Source organism: Microcebus murinus, chromosome 9 (assembly GCF_040939455.1).
Source record: "Microcebus murinus isolate Inina chromosome 9, M.murinus_Inina_mat1.0, whole genome shotgun sequence".
NCBI lineage: Eukaryota > Metazoa > Chordata > Mammalia > Primates > Cheirogaleidae > Microcebus > Microcebus murinus.
The window spans coordinates 28,404,797-28,423,377 of record NC_134112.1 but is presented as its reverse complement, the minus strand read 5'-3'; positions in this window follow the sequence as shown (position 1 = coordinate 28,423,377).

Genomic DNA, 18,581 nt, shown 5'->3' with positions numbered 1-18,581 from the left:
GCTGAGGCAGCAGGATCACTTGAGCCCAGGAGTTTGAGGTTGCTGTGAGCTAGGCTGACGCCACGGCACTCACTCTAGCCTGGGCAACAAAGTGAGACTCTGTCTCGGAAAAAAAAAATAATAATAATAATAAAATGGCCACAAGGCAAGGCATCATCCTATTGTGGTATATATTGTCATTTAAATACTTTGTTGTTATTTTCCAGTTTCACATGTTTGTGTCTTTTTCTTCCTCTACACGGTAAGCCCATGGTGAAGCCACACACTGGGTCTTAGACTCCTTGGCATTCCTGGAGGACTTGCTCAGTCTCTTTCTGGCATAGAAAACCCTTTGAAGCCATCTAATTCAACTTAATAATCATTAAACGGCTGCTTCAAGGCAATTCGCTGTTTGCTATTTAAAATCCCACAATTACAAACTCCTCGTCTTTAGCTGAGATTTTCTGTTTTCCTACATGATTTACTGCTACATGTAGAATAATTGTTCCAGTTAAAACTCCCAACGCCCAAACCCATCGTAGCTTCTATGTGGGTGCTCCCTGATCAGGTGGTCAGAGAGCCTTAGGAAAACACAGCTGAAGAGCCCAACCTTTAAACGATGTCACTACCAGGGAAACCACTTTTGATGTGGTCATGTACAGGAGAGGAGCAAGACCCAGTGAGGAAACAAAAGCAAAACAGTACTGAGTTCGAGTTGTTTTTGGGTTCTAGCAAAATACAGAAACCTCTGTGAGGGCTTTTCAGGCAGCTGAAAGCACATTTCTGGAGTGTTTTTCCTATTGTCATTACCTGTGCATCCTAGAGCCTGAACATTTCAGGAACGCAAACTAGAGACAGAAAGAAACTTAAGGAAAGGAGTTGTTCTTGAAAGAGAACCCTGGCTTAGAATTCTTCTCAACTGGGATCCTTTTCATATAGAATTACCCTGAATTTAATGTCTTACAATCAGTGCAGGCCACTCTGACTTGCCACATGTTAGGAGCCCACAGCTGTTGCTGCTGTACCGTTTTTGCAACGCTCCCCCTGCTCCTTCCCCAGAGCCGCTTGGATAGTAATTAGACCACATGTTATTTCAGAATTCTAAAGAGAACAACTGGGAGCTCAAAAAGGAAAGCAAAGAGCCCCAATGAGGCTCAAGTTACAAAGCCTCCTTTTTAGGAATTTGCAGGAACCACACTTTGTAGAAATCAAACCACCTTTCTTCCTTTTTTTTTGAGATGGAGTCTCACTCTGTCACCTGGGCTTTAGTGCTGTGGCGTTTAACCTAGCTCACAGCAAACTCAAAGTCCTGGGCTCAAGCAGTCCTCTTGCCTCAGCCTCCCAAGTAGCTGAGACTACAGGCATGCTCCACCATGCCCGGCTAGAGACTGGGTCTTGCTCTTGCTCAGGCTGGTCTTGAACTCCTGACCTCAACAGATCCTCCTGCCTCAGCCTCCCAAAGTTTACAGACTTGAGCCACCATGTCCGGCCCCTTCTTTCATGTTTTTAAACAAAACTGCTTCATCTTAATATGATGTAAGATTACATAAGATTCTTCTCGATTATTTAAGATTCTTCCTTTAGCTGGGTGTGGTGGCACACACCTGTAGTCCCAGCTACTCGGGAGGCTGAGGCAGGAGGATCACCTGAGCCCAGGAGTTGGAGGCTGCAATGAGCTGTGTTGACACCACTGCAGTGTAGCCTGGGTGACACAGTGAGCCCTGTCTCAAGAATAAAAAAGAGTCTTCCTAACTGTTTACCTGATTCCACCTTAGGTTTAAAGGAAAGGAACTAAAAAGTATCCTCTGTTAAATACATTGGGTTTTGGTTTTGCACTTTGGGTAGTCCTTTAAGTGCAGAAGAGGGTCTAAATTCTTCATCAAGTTCCTCAGTTTACTGGTTTACTGTGTGTGTAAACTTGATATATTTTTCATGTTTTTAAACTTCAGACACCACAGACACTTGATTTGCAGAGAAAAGTTTTTTCCTAAGCATTTGTAAAGTAGTGGCAAGAAGGATAATGAATTAAACCTCATCAGAACCATAAAACTATTTTTACTCTTTCTGAAGTTCTTGCTTTTCTCAAGCAATTAAAGCAATTTTGTCTTTAGGGATAGGAATTAACCCTTGTGGCAATTTGAAACAGTTTCTTTATGGCGGAAAAAATCATGATTTATAGAGTTAAAACAATAACAACTCAATCGACTATGGCTCTTCAAATGACTCCTAGACCTCCTAACAGTCCTGTAACAAAGGGACTTTTCCAGGAATTGGCAGCTGTGCAGTTCCTGGGCTCCTCTTTCAGAAGGACCCTCCTCAGCACAACGTGGCTGAAATCAAATCAGGCCTAATCAGAAGAGGCTACCTGTCATTCCCCACATAATGGGAGGTCTTTAGTGTCAGCTGAAAATGACTTTTGGGAAGAATAAAAAAGATAAAATCCCAATTGCCAATTTTGTTCCCAGCAACAAGATGGGAGCAGATGTTCGAAGAAATCTCTCCCATTACAACACAACTAAAAATACTGAATAAAATATGAAAATATCTTTTTTTTTTTTTTTTTTTGAGACAGAGTCTCTCTTTGTTTCCCAGGCTAGAGTGAGTGCCGTGGCGTCAGCCTCGCTCACAGCAACCTCCAACTCCTGGGCTCAAGTGATCCTTCTGCCTCAGCCTTCCGAGTAGCTGGGACTACAGGCATGCACCACCATGCCCGGCTAATTTTTTCTATATATATATTATTTGGCCAATTAATTTCTTTCGATTTTTTTATAGTAGAGATGGAGGTCTCGCTGTTGCTCAGGCTGGTTTCGAACTCCTGACCTCAAGCAATCCGCCCGCCTCGGCCTCCCCGAGTGCTAGGATTACAGGCGTGAGCCACCGCGCCCCGCCGAAAATATCTTTTTAATGTACGATCAAGCTGGCAGGAAACTAAGGGGACTCTTTAACAACCAAAACCTAAAAAAACACATATCTACAGAACAGGAGAGAACAGGCCCTGGAGACATGGGTTTTCCCAGTGGGTACATGCACGTTTCTGGTGGCCTAGGGCTTGGGTTTAAAGTTTCACTCTTTGGGATAAAGGCAAACCAAGAAGCCTGGACAGGATGGGAAAACACCCCTATTCCACCACACTCATGCCCTCCTTCATAAAGCCAGCGAATAATACTCTCAGCGAAATAGAGACAAATCCACATCCCCAGAGGTGCATAGTGTAGAAGTGTGGCCAAGGTGGCTCAGGACTCCAGAGGTGAGGAATGAAATGAACAGTCCGCCTCTGAGAACTCCTAATGACAAGCCTATACTTGTGTGGTTTTAGATTTGGAGTTCATGCAGGAAAACCTGGGAAGGCTAGACGCAGTGGTTCATGCCTGTAATCCTAGCTCTCTGGAAGGCTGAGACAGGAGGATGGCTTGAGGTCCAGAGTTCGAGACCAGCCTGAGCAAGAGCGAGACCCCATCTCTACTAAAAATAGAAAAATTAGCCAGGCATGGTGGCGCATGCCTGTAGTCCCAGTTACTCAGGAGGCTGAGGCAAGAGGATCGCATGAGCCCAGGAGTTGGAGGTTGCTGTGAGCTAGGCTGACGCCACAGCACTCTAGCCAGGGCAACAGAGTGAGACTCTGTCTCAAAAATAAATAAATAAAAAGGGGGGGGGGAGGAAAACCTGGAGAACTCATAGCTAAACATTTATTTAAAGTGGTCCTGAGTAAATAGTGCCTCCATGTGCCTGGCAGGAGCAATATACACTTTCTCTGCAGAAACTTGAAGCCACAGAGAATTTCCACAGATAAAATCTCAAGGTCATGATGGTACAAGGAACAACAGTAACAATTCACTAAACAAATGCACAATAATCCTTCATGAATGAGCCAAGAGAAACAATAAAAGAATCAGGCTGGCAACTACTACAGATATTGGAACTGTCAGACACAAAATGTAAGTTAAGTATGTGTCGTAAGTTTTGAGCTAGAAAAGAGGAAACTGAAAGTCTGCTGAAGGAATAAGAGTCGACATGGACTAGCCTTCTGTCTAAAAGCTTCTGGTGATGAAAACCGTAATACTGAAAGTGAGAAACAGTGAGTAGTTTCTGTTGCTTTTTTGATTTTCGTGTGTGTTTTGGGGGGTTTTCTTTATTTTTTTAGATGGGGTATCACTCTGTCACCTAGGCTAGAGTGCAGTGGCGTCATCATAGCTCACTGCAACCTCAAACTCCTGGGCTCAAGTGATCCTCCTTCCTCAGCCTCCTGAGTAGCTGGGACCACAGGTGTGTACCACCAGGGCTGGCTAATTTTTAAAATTTTTTTTGTAGAGATGGGACCTCGCTATGTTTCCCAGGCTGGTCTCGAACTCCTGGCCTCAAGCAATCCTCCCACCTCGGCCTCCCAAAGTGCTGGGATTACAGGTGTGAGCCACTGCTTGCAGCATATTTTGGTTTTTAAAAATGGCTTAATTGCTGTAGAAGTAATATGAAAAAATAAAAATATTATATAATTTTTTAATTAAAAAAATTACAAAAAAAAGTTTAACAGAAGACTGGAATAGAGAGAACCAGCAAATTAGAAGCAAATGTAAGGAATTACCATGTGGTGCTGGGTTAGGGATAGAAAAGAAGCCCAGTGAAACCAAATGGAGAGTCTAGAAACAGGTCTACACAAATGGACCTGACAGTGATGACCCTGCAGGTCAGTAGGGAAGGGAGGGATCATTCAGTTAATGCTGCTGAGATAACTGGCTATGTACGCTGGGAAGAAAGGATCCTTACCATATGCATGCACAAAAACCATTTCCAAGTGAACCAAGGCCTTAAATGTAACAGATAAAACTCTAATACTTTTAGAAAAATATACAAAATATCTTCCTGATTTCAGGAAGATAGGATTTCCTAAACAAGACAATAAAACTCAAGCCAAAGGCAAACCATTTAATTTCATTAAAATCAAAAATTTCCTTTCAACAAAAGACACAATACAGAAAGTGAAACCATGCCATAACTGGGAGAAGATGAAAGTGTATCTTCCATACACGTAACTGGTGAAGGAGTAACGTGAAGAATACATAAAGAACTCCTATACAAATCAACATGAAAAAGACAAAGGGCCAAAGACATGACTAGGCATTTTAAAGAAGAAATATATATAGAGAGAGACTATAGGGACCAAGGTTGTTGGCCTCCTGGAGGTTCTCTGAAAAACCAACTCACGATAAGTCAGATTAATATTATAGGAGAAAGGAATTACAAATTTATTTGCCATGCATACAGGGAGAATCACAGAGTGATTGCCCAATATCCCAATGGGGTCCAGAAGCTTCTGCTTATATACCCTTTTGAGGTTACAGAAAGAATGGAGGATTGGATCCTGGCAAATTAAGTTATGAAGGTGGGGAGAAGAAGTCAATTGAGAGGCAATAAATGATTATCAGGGAGAATGATTAGATCAGGGAACCCAATTTAACTTGTAAATAGTTTTCTTGGAATTTAAATGCTCCTTGGAGACCATCATTATCTTGTAAAGGGGTCTGCCCAGGTGTGGTTACATTCTTGGTCTTCTTTCCTGCAATGGATGATGAGATGACAGGTAGAGGAACAAGGACAGTTGTTCTCCTTGGTGTGTCCGTCTTGTCTTTATGCAGTTAGGGAAAAAGTCTCTTCCAAAGCCTGCTGATCTCTAAGAGTTTTTAATTCAAAATATTCATCATGCCAGGGAGGCATATCTTGGGGTGAAATTCCCTGCTCTCCTTCAAGACAATTGTTATGGACTGAATTCTGTCCCCACCCTGCTAACTCATATGTTGATGCCCTAACTCCCAAGGTGACTATATTTTGAGATTGTGCCTTTAAGAGGTAATTAAGGTTAAATGAGGCCATAAGGGTAAGGCCCTGATATGATAGGGCTGGTGTCTTTTCACGAGGAAGAGACGCCAGGGATGCACGGGCTCGGGGGAAAGGCTGTTGGGGAGAGTCGGTGGGAAAGCTGCCATCTGCAAGCCAAGGAGAGAGGCCCCTCCTGAAACCCACTCTGCAGGGACCTTGCACAGGCCTTGGACTTCCAACCTCCAGAACTGTAAGAAAACAAATTTCTGTTGTTTAAGTGTCAACGGAAAAGAACCCAAACTCTGTAAAATAATGTAAAGAAGTTTATTGTGGGCCGAATATATGTGACCATGGCCCGGAGAGCCATGACCAACAAGCCTTGAGCAAGTAAGTGGTCACACCGAGGTTGGGTTACAGCTTGGTTTTATACATTTCAAGGAGACAGGAATTATACGTAAAGTCATAAATAATACTTGGAAGGCATACACTGGTTTGGCTCAAAAATGGGGGATAATCGCTCAACATGAGGGCGTATAGGTTACAGGTGAGTTTAAAGACTGATTTGTAATTGGTTAACGAAGTGAAGCTTTGTCTAAAGGCTTGGGATGTTTTAAGGATAAGGACTCCAGTGGTCTGTTACTTAAATGGATGGCCTGCAAGTGTGTTTAAGCTTTGTCTTGCACAGCCTTAGGCCTGTTAACCCGGTACAAAGGACATCTCCAAGAAGGGAGGGTGGCATGACAAGGCATGTCTGACCTCCCTTCCATTGCCAGCAACTCAGCTTTAGGGTATTTCTGGGGTCCTCTTGGCCAAAAGGAGGCCCATTCAATCAACTGGGGGGCTCACCACTCCCCCTCCGCTCCCAGGCATTACATGTGCTCTGTCTGCATGCTGGACATTGTGTGTGCTTTTCCTTCCACACATAAGCCACCCAGTCTGTGATATTCCATTATGGCAGCCTAGCAGATTAATACACCAATATGCATATGAAGAAATGCTCAACATCATTAATAATCAGGAAAATGTTAAAACCATAATGAGACATACCTGCCTGCTTCTACCCATGAAGGATGTATTGCTACAGGAATTGTGCTGCCACTGTAAACAACTAGAAAACTTGGCCGGGAGCGGTGGCTCACGCCTGTAATCCTAGCTCTTGGGAGGCCGAGGCGGGCGGATTGCTCAAGGTCAGGAGTTCAAAACCAGCCTGAGCAAGAGCAAGACCCCGTCTCTACTATAAATAGAAAGAAATTAATTGGCCAACTGATATATATATAAAAAAAAAAATTAGCCGGGCATGGTGGCGCATGCCTGTAGTCCCAGCTACTCGGGAGGCTGAGGCAGAAGGATCGCTCGAGCCCAGGAGTTTGAGGTTGCTGTGAGCCAGGCTGACGCCACGGCACTCACTCTAGCCTGGACAACAAAGCGAGACTCTGTCTCAAAAAAAAAAAAAAAAAAACTAGAAAACTGAAAATTTTTCTAGTTGTGCACTTTAAGTGGGAAAATTGTATAGTATGTGAATATCTCAATAACTAGAGAATATCTCAAAAACAACTAGGAAAATAAGATATATACGAAACAACTGTCTTTAGACATTGGACAGCAGGCAGCATAAGCCTCTAATTGCTGGGCGAAGGAAAGCCCTCACATTACCACCCCAGCTACTGCCTGGGCAGTGCCCAGCCACAGAGCAGGGAGGGGAAACCCGCACGGAGCCCAGCCATCTTGCTGATGAGAGGAGACAGCTATCAGCAGGTTGGAGTACCAGGAAAGAGGAAGAGAGTGAGGGAGGCTGGACACAGTGGCTCATGCCTATATTCCTAGCACTTTGGGAGGCTGAAGGGGAGGATCACTCAAGGCCAGGTGTTCAAGACCAGCCTGGTCAGCAACATAGTGAGACTCTATCTCTACAAAAAATAGAAAATTAGCCAGGCATGGTGGCACTCGCCTGTAGTACCAGCTACTCTGGAGGCTGAGGCAGGAGGATCACTTGAGCCCAGGAGTTTGAGGTTGCAGTGAGCTATGCCCATGCCACTGCACTCCAGTCTGGGTGACAGAGTAAGACCCTGTTTCAAAACAAAACAAAACAAAAAGAATGGGAAAGAGAATTCCAGAGATCAGCCCAGGGTCTTTTCAACTCTTCAGCCTTCTGTCTCACATTAATAGCAAAACAAATTAATGCCCTTTTATACTTGCACAACGGAAAGCCCTTACCAATACAAGCATGATTACAGCCTCTTCTCTGTGCTTAGTAAAATTAAAGCTTTGTCTGTAGGCCCAGGCTGTATTTTTTAAAAATACCCTCTCTTATTCCCATTGACATAAACCAATAAAGTTCTTGCTATAGATCTTCACTGAACAGACAGTATAAATTCTCACAGTAATTGCCTATATTTTTTTATTGGTTACTTATACTGTTTTTTTAGATGTTTTCCTCATTTTTTAACAGCTGTATTGAGATATTCACATGCTATACAATTTTCCCACTTAAAGTACACAATTTAATCATTTTTAGCATATTCAGAGTTGTGCGACCATCATTGATGTAAAATTGTAAAAGAAATCCCACACACACATTAATAGTCACTCACCCCTATTCCCTCCCCAAAACACCCCAGCCCTAGGTAACCACTAATCTACTTTCTGTCCCTATAGATCTGCCTAACTGGACATTTCTTTTAAATAAATGGACTCATACAATGGAATCATACAGCCCTTTTGTCTGGCTTCTTTGACTTAGCATAATATTCTCAAGGGTCATCCATGTTGTGGCATGTATGAGTCTGGATATATTTTGAAGGTGGATGCATGCAACAGGACTTGGGGAAGGATTGAATGTCTAGTGAGAGAATGAGAGGAGGACAAATGTGAAGCTTGATTTGGGACATTTTCTGTTTGAGATGCCTATTATCCATCCAAGTGGAAATAGGTAATTGTTACACAAGTCTGAGGTTTGGAAGACAGGTGTGGACTAGAGGTACAAATCTGGGAGTTACCAACAGACTGTTTAGTACGTTAGAGGGATGTTATGGGAATAGACACTCTCAAAGACAGACGTGTGTGTGGTCTGAACAGGTTGGGCATGGGGTAGTTGCTTGGCAGACTCCTTTCTCTCCTTCACCCTCAGAAGCCATCAGCCACCAAATCCTGTTCATTTTACTTTCTAAACATCTCTAGAGTTCATCGATGTCTCTCCATCCTCACTGCAATTTCTCCAGCCCAAGTCATTGTCACTTTTCCTGCAAGATAGCAACGGCCTTCTAATTGGTCTCCCAGCAGCTCATCCTGCCCTTCCCATTGCCATTCTCCATATTGAACCCAGATTGAGCCTTTAAAATATCATTCTCACTCCTAACCACATTATTCCCTGCTTAGGTGGCTCCTTATTGCCATTAGGATAAAATCCAAACTCCTCAACATATAGCAGTCTTTAGGATCTAGCCTCTGTTGATCTCCCTCACCTAACCTCTCACCACCACCCCCTCTGCTTCCAGGCCTTACATGTGCCTTGTCTGGATGCTGGACGTTGCGTGTGCTTTTCCTTCCACACGGGGTACGTCCTTCCTCCATTGCCCGGCTAACTTTGCTCATACTTCAATTCTCAGTTTAAACTCCTCTTCCTTCAGAAAGCCTTCCCTGACCCCGCCCACCCAGTCTGAGTTAAGTAATCCTACTATTAATAGATGCTCCCAGGCAGCCGGTATTTATTTACACCCATTACAACACTTATCATGTTGGTGATCGCCTGTCCTTTGTTGTAGATATAATTGTGGTTTATTTGTCTACTGAACCAGAAAGGAAATGTTTCAAAGCTAGGAATCCCATCTGCAGCACGTAGAACAGTGCCTGGCATATAGTAAGTGATGAAAGAATATGTTTTGCATGGCCCGATGCAGTGGCTCACGCCTGTAATCCTAGCACTCTGGGAGGACGACACAGGAGGATTGCTTGAGCTCAGGAGTTCGAGACCAGCCTGAGCAAGAGTAAGACCACCCCATCTGTACTAAAAAAAAAAAAAAAAAAAAGTAGAAAAATTAGCTGGGCATGGTGGCATGTACCTGTATTCCCAGCTACTTAGGAGGCTGGGGCAACAGGATTGCTTGAGCCCAGGAGTTGGAGGTTGCTGTGAGCTATGATAACACCACTGTACTCTGCCCAGGGTGACAGAGACTCAAAAAAAAAAAAAAAAAAAAAAAACCCAAGCAAACAAAAAATATGTTTTGTGTACATAAGTGAATATAATAAAGCCATTAAAATGTTACAAATGTTAGGGGTCACTGAGTAGCTGCATTTTTTCTTTTTCCTAATATTATTTTTAACTGACAAATAATAATTGTATTACATTTATGGAGTACAATGTGATGTTTTGATTTGTGCAATGTAGAATGATTGAATCAAGCTAATTAATTAACATGCCCATCACCTCACAACATGTTTTTTGTGGTGATACATTTGAAATTTACTCTTAGCTATTTTGAGACCTGCATTATTGACTATAGTCACCCTGCTCTGCAGTAGATCTCAACACTTATTCTCCTGTCTAGCCAAAACTTTGTAACCTTTAACCAGCAGTTCCCTCCTCCCTCCCCCCCTCCCGGCCTCTGGTAATCACTATTCTACTCTCCACTTCTATGAATTCAACTTTTGAAGATTCCACATATAAGTGAGATCATGCAGTATTTGTCTTTCTGTGCCTGGCTTATTTCAGTTAGCATAATGGCCTCTAGATTCATCCATGTTGTCCCAAATGACAGAATTTTGTCCTTTTTAAAGGCTGAATAGTATTCCATTTTGTATATATACTATATTTTCTTTATCCATTTATCCATTGATGGGCACTTTCCATAGCTTGGTTGTTGTGATTAATGCTGTAGTGAATGTGGGAGTGCAAATTTCCCTTCAATGTAGTGATTTTGCTTTCTTTGGATGTAATCCTGGAAGTGGGATTGCTGGATTATATTGTGGTTCTATTTTTTTTTTTTTTTTGAGACAGAGTCTCACTCTGTTGCCCAGGCTAGAGTGAGTGCCGTGGCACCAACCTAGCTCACAGCAACCTCAAACTCCTGGGCTCAAGCGATCCTGTGCCTCAGCCTCCCGAGTAGGTGGGACTACAGGCATGTGCCACCATGCCCGGCTAATTTTTTCTATATATATTAGTTGGCCAATTAATTTCTTTCTATTTATAGTAGAGATGGGGTCTTGCTCTTGCTCAGAGCTGGTTTTGAACTCCTGACCTCAAGCAATCCGCCTGCCTCAGCCTCCCAGGCATGAGCCACTGCGCCCGGCCTATTTTTTTTAATAGAGATGGGGGTCTCGCTATGTGGCCCAGGTTGGAACATCATGGCTGTTCACAGGTGGGATCCCACTACTAATCAGCACAGGAGTTTTGACCTGCTGGGTTTCTGACGTGGGCTGGTTCACCCTTCTCACCACAGTGAGATATCACCTTACCTTAGAATGGCTATTATCAAAGAGATGAAATTTGGCAAGGATGTGGAGAAGGAACCCTTAGCACACTGTTGGTGGAAATGTAAATTAGTACAGTCATTATGAAAGACAGTATAGGGATTCCTCAAATAAAAATAGAACTACCAGTGGTATGTCTCCAGTCCCAGCCACTTGGGGCTGAGGTAGGAGGATCGCTTGAGCCCAGTTGTTCTGGGCTGTAGTGTACTGTGCTGATCAGGTGCCTGCACTAAGTTTGGCATCAGTATGGTGGTCCTCCCTACTTCTGAGAAGTCACCATACTGATGGAGTGATATCTCACTGTGGTTTTTTTTTTTTTTTTTGAGACAGAGTCTCGCTTTGTTGTCCAGGCTAGAGTGAGTGCCATGGCGTCAGCCTAGCTCACAGCAACCTCAAACTCCTGGGCTTGAGTGATCCTTCTGCCTCAGCCTCCCGAGTAGCTGGGACTACAGGCATGCGCCACCATGCCCGGCTAATTTTTTATATATATATCAGTTGGCCAATTAATTTCTTTCTATTTTATAGTAGAGACGGGGTCTCGCTCTTGCTCAGGCTGGTTTTGAACTCCTGACCTTGAGCAATCCGCCCGCCTCCCAAGAGCTAGGATTACAGGCGTGAGCCACAGCGCCCGCCCTCACTGTGGTTTTAATTTGCATTTCCCCTAGTGACTAGTGAGGCTGAGCATTTTTTCATGAATTTGTTGACCATTTGTAGGTCGTCTTTCAGAAATGTCTGTTCAGGTCCTTTGCCCATTTTCGAAATTGGGTGGTTTCCTTGCTATTGAGTCATTTGAGTTCCTTAAATATTTTGGATATTAACCCCTTATCAGCTATATAGTTTCAAATATTTTTTTTCCAACTCTGTGGGTTGTCTCTTCACTTTGTTAATTATTCCTATTGCTATGCAAAAGCTTTTTAGTATGATGTGATCCCATTTGTCTATTTTTGCTTTTGTGCCTGAGCTTTGGGGGCCATATTAAAAAATCCTTGCCTGTGGAGTTTCCCCCCATGTTTTCTTCTGGTAGTTTTATAGTTTCAGGCTTTATGTTTAAATCTTTAATCTATTTTGAGTTGATGCTTGTCCGTATTATAAAATAAGGGAATAACATAAGGGAGCTGCACATTGTCACCTGGCTCCTGACAGTAGCAGCTGCACAGCAGCAAGTAATAGCTGAGAGAGCCCAAAGGAAATCGAGTGTCCTTGGAAGCCACTCACAACTCACTGGACTCAGGCTCAGACGTTTCCCAGGGAGCTAAGGAAGCCCCTTGATATTTTAGCAAGACTGAATGGGTCAGCCTGGAGTGTTCCTAACTTACTGGCTACACCTCCCAGAGTTTTTTTGGTTTTTGTTTTTTTTGGGGGGTCGGGGGGACAGAGTCTCACTCTGTTGCCCGGGCTAGAGTGCCGTGGTGTCAGCCTAGCTCACAGCAACCTCAATCTCCTGGGCTCAAGCAATCCTACTGCCTCAGCCTCCCAAGTAGCTGGTACTACAGGCATGTGCCACCATGCCCGGCTAATTTTTTCTATATATTTTTAGTTGGCCAATTAATTTCTTTCTATTTTGAGTAGAGATGGGGTCTCGCACTTGCTCAGGCTGGTTTCGAACTCCTGACCTTGAGCAATCCTATTGCCTTGGCCTCCCAGAGTGCTAGGATTACAGGTATGAGCCCCCTGCACCGGGCCTCTCAAACTTTCTTTGCAGCTTGGATAGGAGAATTGATTGCCTGCCACTGTGGGAATGAATGTCTGTTGTCAGGTGCTTTCCTTCAGCGGGACTAAGAGGTCTGGAGTTGTAAAGGCCAAAACCAAAGTTGAAAGTTGACCCAGTCTGAGAGGTGTCCTTGCATCTCGCCAGGTGGAAGAAGTCACTCTTACCTGCTCTCCCAGGACCTTTGGGCTCCCTGCTGTGGTAGAAAATGTTCCTATCAGGGACTTGGCCCCAAACTAGAAGCTCCCCAAGAGAGGGGTCACATCAGGGGAAATGAGCTCCTGCACACGAGGCGGGCTTTGTTTCCTCTAGCCCTGCCCTCGAGAGTTTAGCTCTCAGGGTTCTACCCAGCTGCTATTCACAATTACTCAAATCTCATAATTATGAAATGGAGGAACCTCATAAAACTAGGATTAAGAAAAGAAAAAGCAAAGCACAATTTTTACTGTACTGTCAACAGAGCTGATCATAAGAAATCAAAGACCCCTCAGAAATGAGGTTTTGGTGGAAAGAAAACAACCAAGATCTTGTCTTATGAGACGGTGAGGGTGAGGGCTCTCATTTGGGCTTTGGGTCAGGGGGCCATAGCACCTCTGAATCATCATTTACTATCACAGTTCATCTTTGGGGACAAAACACTTCACAGGCTGGGGTATATATGGAAGTAAAAACTCATTAACTTCTCAGGGGGTTGATTCCCTCACCATGGTTTTCCCCTGGCCTGGAACAGCACCTCATGACACCTCCAAGTTGCAGCCCTTTAGGGGCTGCCACTCCTCCTGAGACCACTGTGAAAGGGACCCCTCAAAGTTGGATGATGTGGAGCCCTGTGGCCTACTCTCCTCTACCTCAAGACCCATGTTTGTGCAAACAGTACCTCCTCATGGAGCCCTCTCCAGTGCCAGGGGAGTCGCTGCTGTGCCCCACAGCACTTTGGACTCTCCCCTTCCAAATACAAATGCCTGGTATCGATGACATTTAGCGTAATCATTATCTCTGCCACTGTCTGGGAGCTCCTTGGGGGCAGGGATTATGTTTTATTCACCTTCCTCCTCTCTAGTTTTAGCCCAGGGTCTGGCACCAGAATATTTGTTGGCTCGAACCTAGGAGAGGGCTCTTGGGGACAGAGTGCACCATAAGTCTACTCAGAGTGACCCATAACCTGCACACTGCTCCTACCTGCGTCAGTAAGGGCACAAAGCGGGTGTTTAGAGGTCCTGCTTCAGAGCCAACAGCAGCTCTGCAAACGGAGCAAACAGCGCTTCCCGAGACAAGCGATGGGAGACCCAGCCTGAGCCTTGGCCACAAACAGACTGACTGAAGAAATGCCACAGGAAGTGTCTCCTCATAGGCAGGGACCTCCTACTGAGGGCCATAGTCTCCTGGGATGCTCTCAAACCACAGGCCCGGTGCTTCCTGAAAAGCCAACAGTTTATCTTACCGCAGGCCTCCCCTCAGTGCCCGCTGCAGGCTGGGCTCCCTGTCCCTACAGCACGAAGGGCATGCGTGGCAAAGCCACACAAAACACCCGAGCAGACACCCAGCACACACCCTGTCCTCCTCCAACCCCCTCTGGGGAGCTTGGGGTGCAGAGAGACAATGCCTTACCTCTAAGTTTATAAGATAATGACTCCCTGTTCACCTTCTCTAAACAGATTTTGTCCCCCTTCCAATTAGATTTACAAATGGGGGACAAGAGAATTTTTATTTATTTTTTTATATGACCTGTTTGCTGAAGATTATTATTATTATTTTTTGAGACAGAGTCTTACTCTGTTGCCCAGGCTAGAGTGCCGTGGTGTCAGCCTAGCTCACAGCAACCTCAAACTCCTGGGCTCAAGCAATCCTGCTGCCTCAGCCTCCCGAGTAGCTGGGACTATAGGCATGCACCACCATGCCTGGCTAATTTTTTCTATATATTTTTAGTTGTCCGGCTAACTTCTTTCTATTTTTTGTAGAGATGGGGTCTCTCTCTTGCTCAGGCTGGTCTCAAACTCCTGAGCTCAAGCAATCCATCCACCTTGGCCTCCAAGAGTGCTAGGATTACAGCTGTGAGCCACCATGCCAGACCTGCTGAAGAATTTTTAAATAAAAATATAATATACAAATTCATAGTGTAAGTAGGAAGGGAGAGTGAATTCTAGGGACTATAGAAATTCAACAACTTGAGGCTGGGTGAGGTGGCTCACACCTGTAATCCCTGCACTCTGGGAAGCCGAGGCAGGTGGATTGCTCAAGTCAGGAGTTCGAAACCAGCCTGAGCAAGAGTGAGGACCCCCCCTCCCCCCCCCCCCCCGTCTCTACTGTAAATAGAAAGAAATTGATTGGCCAACTAATATATATAGAAAAAATTAGCCGGGCATGGTGGCACATGCCTGTAGTCCCACCTACTTGGGAGGCTGAGGCAGGAGGATTGCTTGAGCCCAGGAGTTTGAGGTTGCTGTGAACTAGGCTGACACCACGGCACTCTAGCTTGGGCAACACAGACTCTTTCTCAAAAATAAAAAAAAAAGACTTGTGCTCTTATGGAGAGTCATATTTTACTGGCCAGGTGAATTAACTCTGATTTTTTAAGTAACAGTAGTATTGATAATATATTAGGTTTATAAGAGACATCATTTTAATCCTAGCCCTTCCCTTTGTACATAGTCTCTGAAGGGCAGAAGCAGAACAGAGAAAGGATTAAACTGAAATGAGGCAGGAATATACACCAATAACTACATAGCTGCCCAGGGGTGGAATGAGCTGCCCTATGAGGTCGGCAAGGGTCCCTGAGGCTGGAGAGTAGTGGTCCCAACCTTTTAGTTATAATAGCCATTTGTTTTAAAATGGGTGGCTCTTTAAATATCTGTCATTGAATACATGCATGACAAAAGCTACCTTAAAGTAAGCGACATTTTAAAATAAAATGTCAGCCAGTCATGGTGCCTCACACCTGTAATCCTAGCACTCTGGGAGGCCGAGGCGGGAGGATTGCTTGAGCTCAGGAGTTGGAGACCAGCCTGAGCAAGAGCGAGACCCCCATCTCTACTATAAATAGAAAGAAATTAGCCAAATAACCAAAAATAGAAAAAATCAGCCAGGCATGGTGGCACGTGCCTTTAGTCCCAGCTACTCGGGAGTCTGAGGCAAGAGGTTGGCTTGAGCCCAGGAGTTTGAGGTTGCTGTGAGCTAGGCTGATGCCATGGCACTCTAGCCCAAAGATACATAATGAATTCATGCACGGAGTAAGCAAAGGTTGGACTTGATATACTTCCCAGTCCCAACACCATATAAATTTAGTCACGCATGTATTAAATAATTATATGCCAGATGAGTAAGCTATGGTGTTAAGGGCCCCGTGGTGCAGTGTGTGCGTGTCCGGGAGGCTTGCTCAGTTTTTCTCTAGCTTAGACCCTGGGCCTTTCTCCGGCCCAGCTGCTCTGCTTCCTGTCTCTCTGTTCTCCATGAGGCAGGGTCTTGCAGTCTCTCTGGTGTCATCTCCCAGAGTAGTGTCCCTGCCCTCTCCCCAATCGCTGCGGTAGTTGTAGAGACAATCTCTGTGACTGCAGCTTCCCGCCTTCCTATGAAGGCCCGGAAACAAATTTGGGAGCCCTTTGGCTTTGCTGCTAACAGGGCAAAACGGGGGCGCCTGAGTCGACACACCAGGGATGTAATTAGGTTCCACAATCAGGAAGTCCTGGAAGTCATGGACTCGTGGTTAATGTATAATTCCTGTGACTCCCTCAGGAAGCTGCTTCTGGCTTCAACCCTCCCGCTCAGCACCCCAAAGGTAAGGATTATCAACTCTCCTACCCCTTCTGATTCTGCCCAAGAGTAGATGGCCCAGTGGGGAGGGGGCATTCTGAGGATCTAACAGGTAACAGCCAATTCCCCAAGTATTTACCTCAGGTAGGAAATATGACCTGTGAAAATGGCTTGGTAATTAACATTAAGGACATAGTGCCGGCAAACTCTTTCTCTGAAATCACAGATGATGAGAAACTGCTGTTTGGAATCATTTCAATGAGAATGAAACATCCCAGTTGTGAACTAAATAAAAATAAAATCTGAGGCCGGGCGCGGTGGCTCACACCTGTAATCCTAGCACTTTGGGAGGCCGAGGCGGGCGGATTGCTCAAGGTCAGGAGTTCGAAACCAGCCTGAGCGAGACCCCGTCTCTACCAAAAATAGAAACAAATTAATTGACCAACTAAAAATATATATACAAAAAATTAGCCGGGCATGGTGGTGCATGCCTGTAGTCCCAGCTACTCGGGAGGCTGAGGCAGTAGGATCGCTGAGCCCCGGAGATTGAGGTTGCTGTGAGCCAGGCTGACGCCACGGCACTCACTCTAGCCTGGGCAACAAAGTGAGACTCTGTCTCAAAAAAAAAAAAAATAAATAAATAAATAAATAAATAAATAAATAAATAAATAAAATCTGAAGCTGCCCCTTCCCCCAACTGAACAGACCCCTCTCAGCCAAGGGGACCCCAGAAAAACACCTTAAAACTGAGTTCCCAAAACATTCACATGCACCCTATAAAGATATACAACTATTATGTACCCATAATTAAAAAAAAAACTGAGTTCCCAGCCACAACTTGATGGGAGGTGTAAAGTACAATTATACATGCACATTTTCTCTTCATAAATATTCATGACTCCTCCTGTAGCTTGTTAAAAATGTATAATTAGCCACCCCGCTCAGTATAAAGTCCTGTTCCCTTTTACCTCTCACTTGAAACACATGTTCCTCGCTTGTGCTAGAAGAGTGTTTCCCAGACAGCCAGAATGGCCACTGAGGGCTGAGAACTCTTCACAAGAAATAAAGGTCTCCTTTTTCCAAAGTATAAACCTCCTGTTTTTTTTTTTATTTTTAATTAACACAGTCTTGTCTACAGACTCTAAGACATGGAGATCACTTGACATCATTCCACACAGAGACAGCTTAGGCATCACTCCAACCCCAGGTATAACGTTCTGTATTTGTTTTAACTTTCATATTTCGAAGGAACAGCACCCTAAGTCTGTTTCTCAGCCCTGCTGGTAATACAGAATGTGATGTTCCTAATGGAACCTAAAACAATGTTTCTATGGGGACATGATTCTCCCCATGCCATGCAACTCTTGTGAGTGATTAACATCCCAGGCTCTATGAACACTCTCCTGTCTCCTGAACAGTTACTGAGATACACAGTGGCTAACCTGTCCCTGCTTCAGGGCAGCACCCACACCCCAGCTGATCCCACTTCCTCTGATCTCTCCTTAGACTTATTCAGCACAAGCTCACGCCCTAAACAAAGCTCCTTCTACTCCCTCCTCCATGGTGTGCGGTCCTTCTTGCTTGTTAATCTAACTTGTTAATTAACTTGCTTACAAATTAATCTAACTTTGACCACATGTGTGTGTCTTGTGGGCTTTTTCTCATGGGCTTTATCAGAATGACAGTTCAAGGCATTTCCTCCCCATGATGCCAATTTGTAGACAGATAATATACTAATTTCTATGTGATTATTTCATGCCAAGCACTATGGTATATAATTCATATTGCTTATTTATTCATTCTTTTCAAGACAACGCTATGAAGAGGGAATCATTCCCATTTTACAGATGAGGAAACGAAGCCTCAGAGA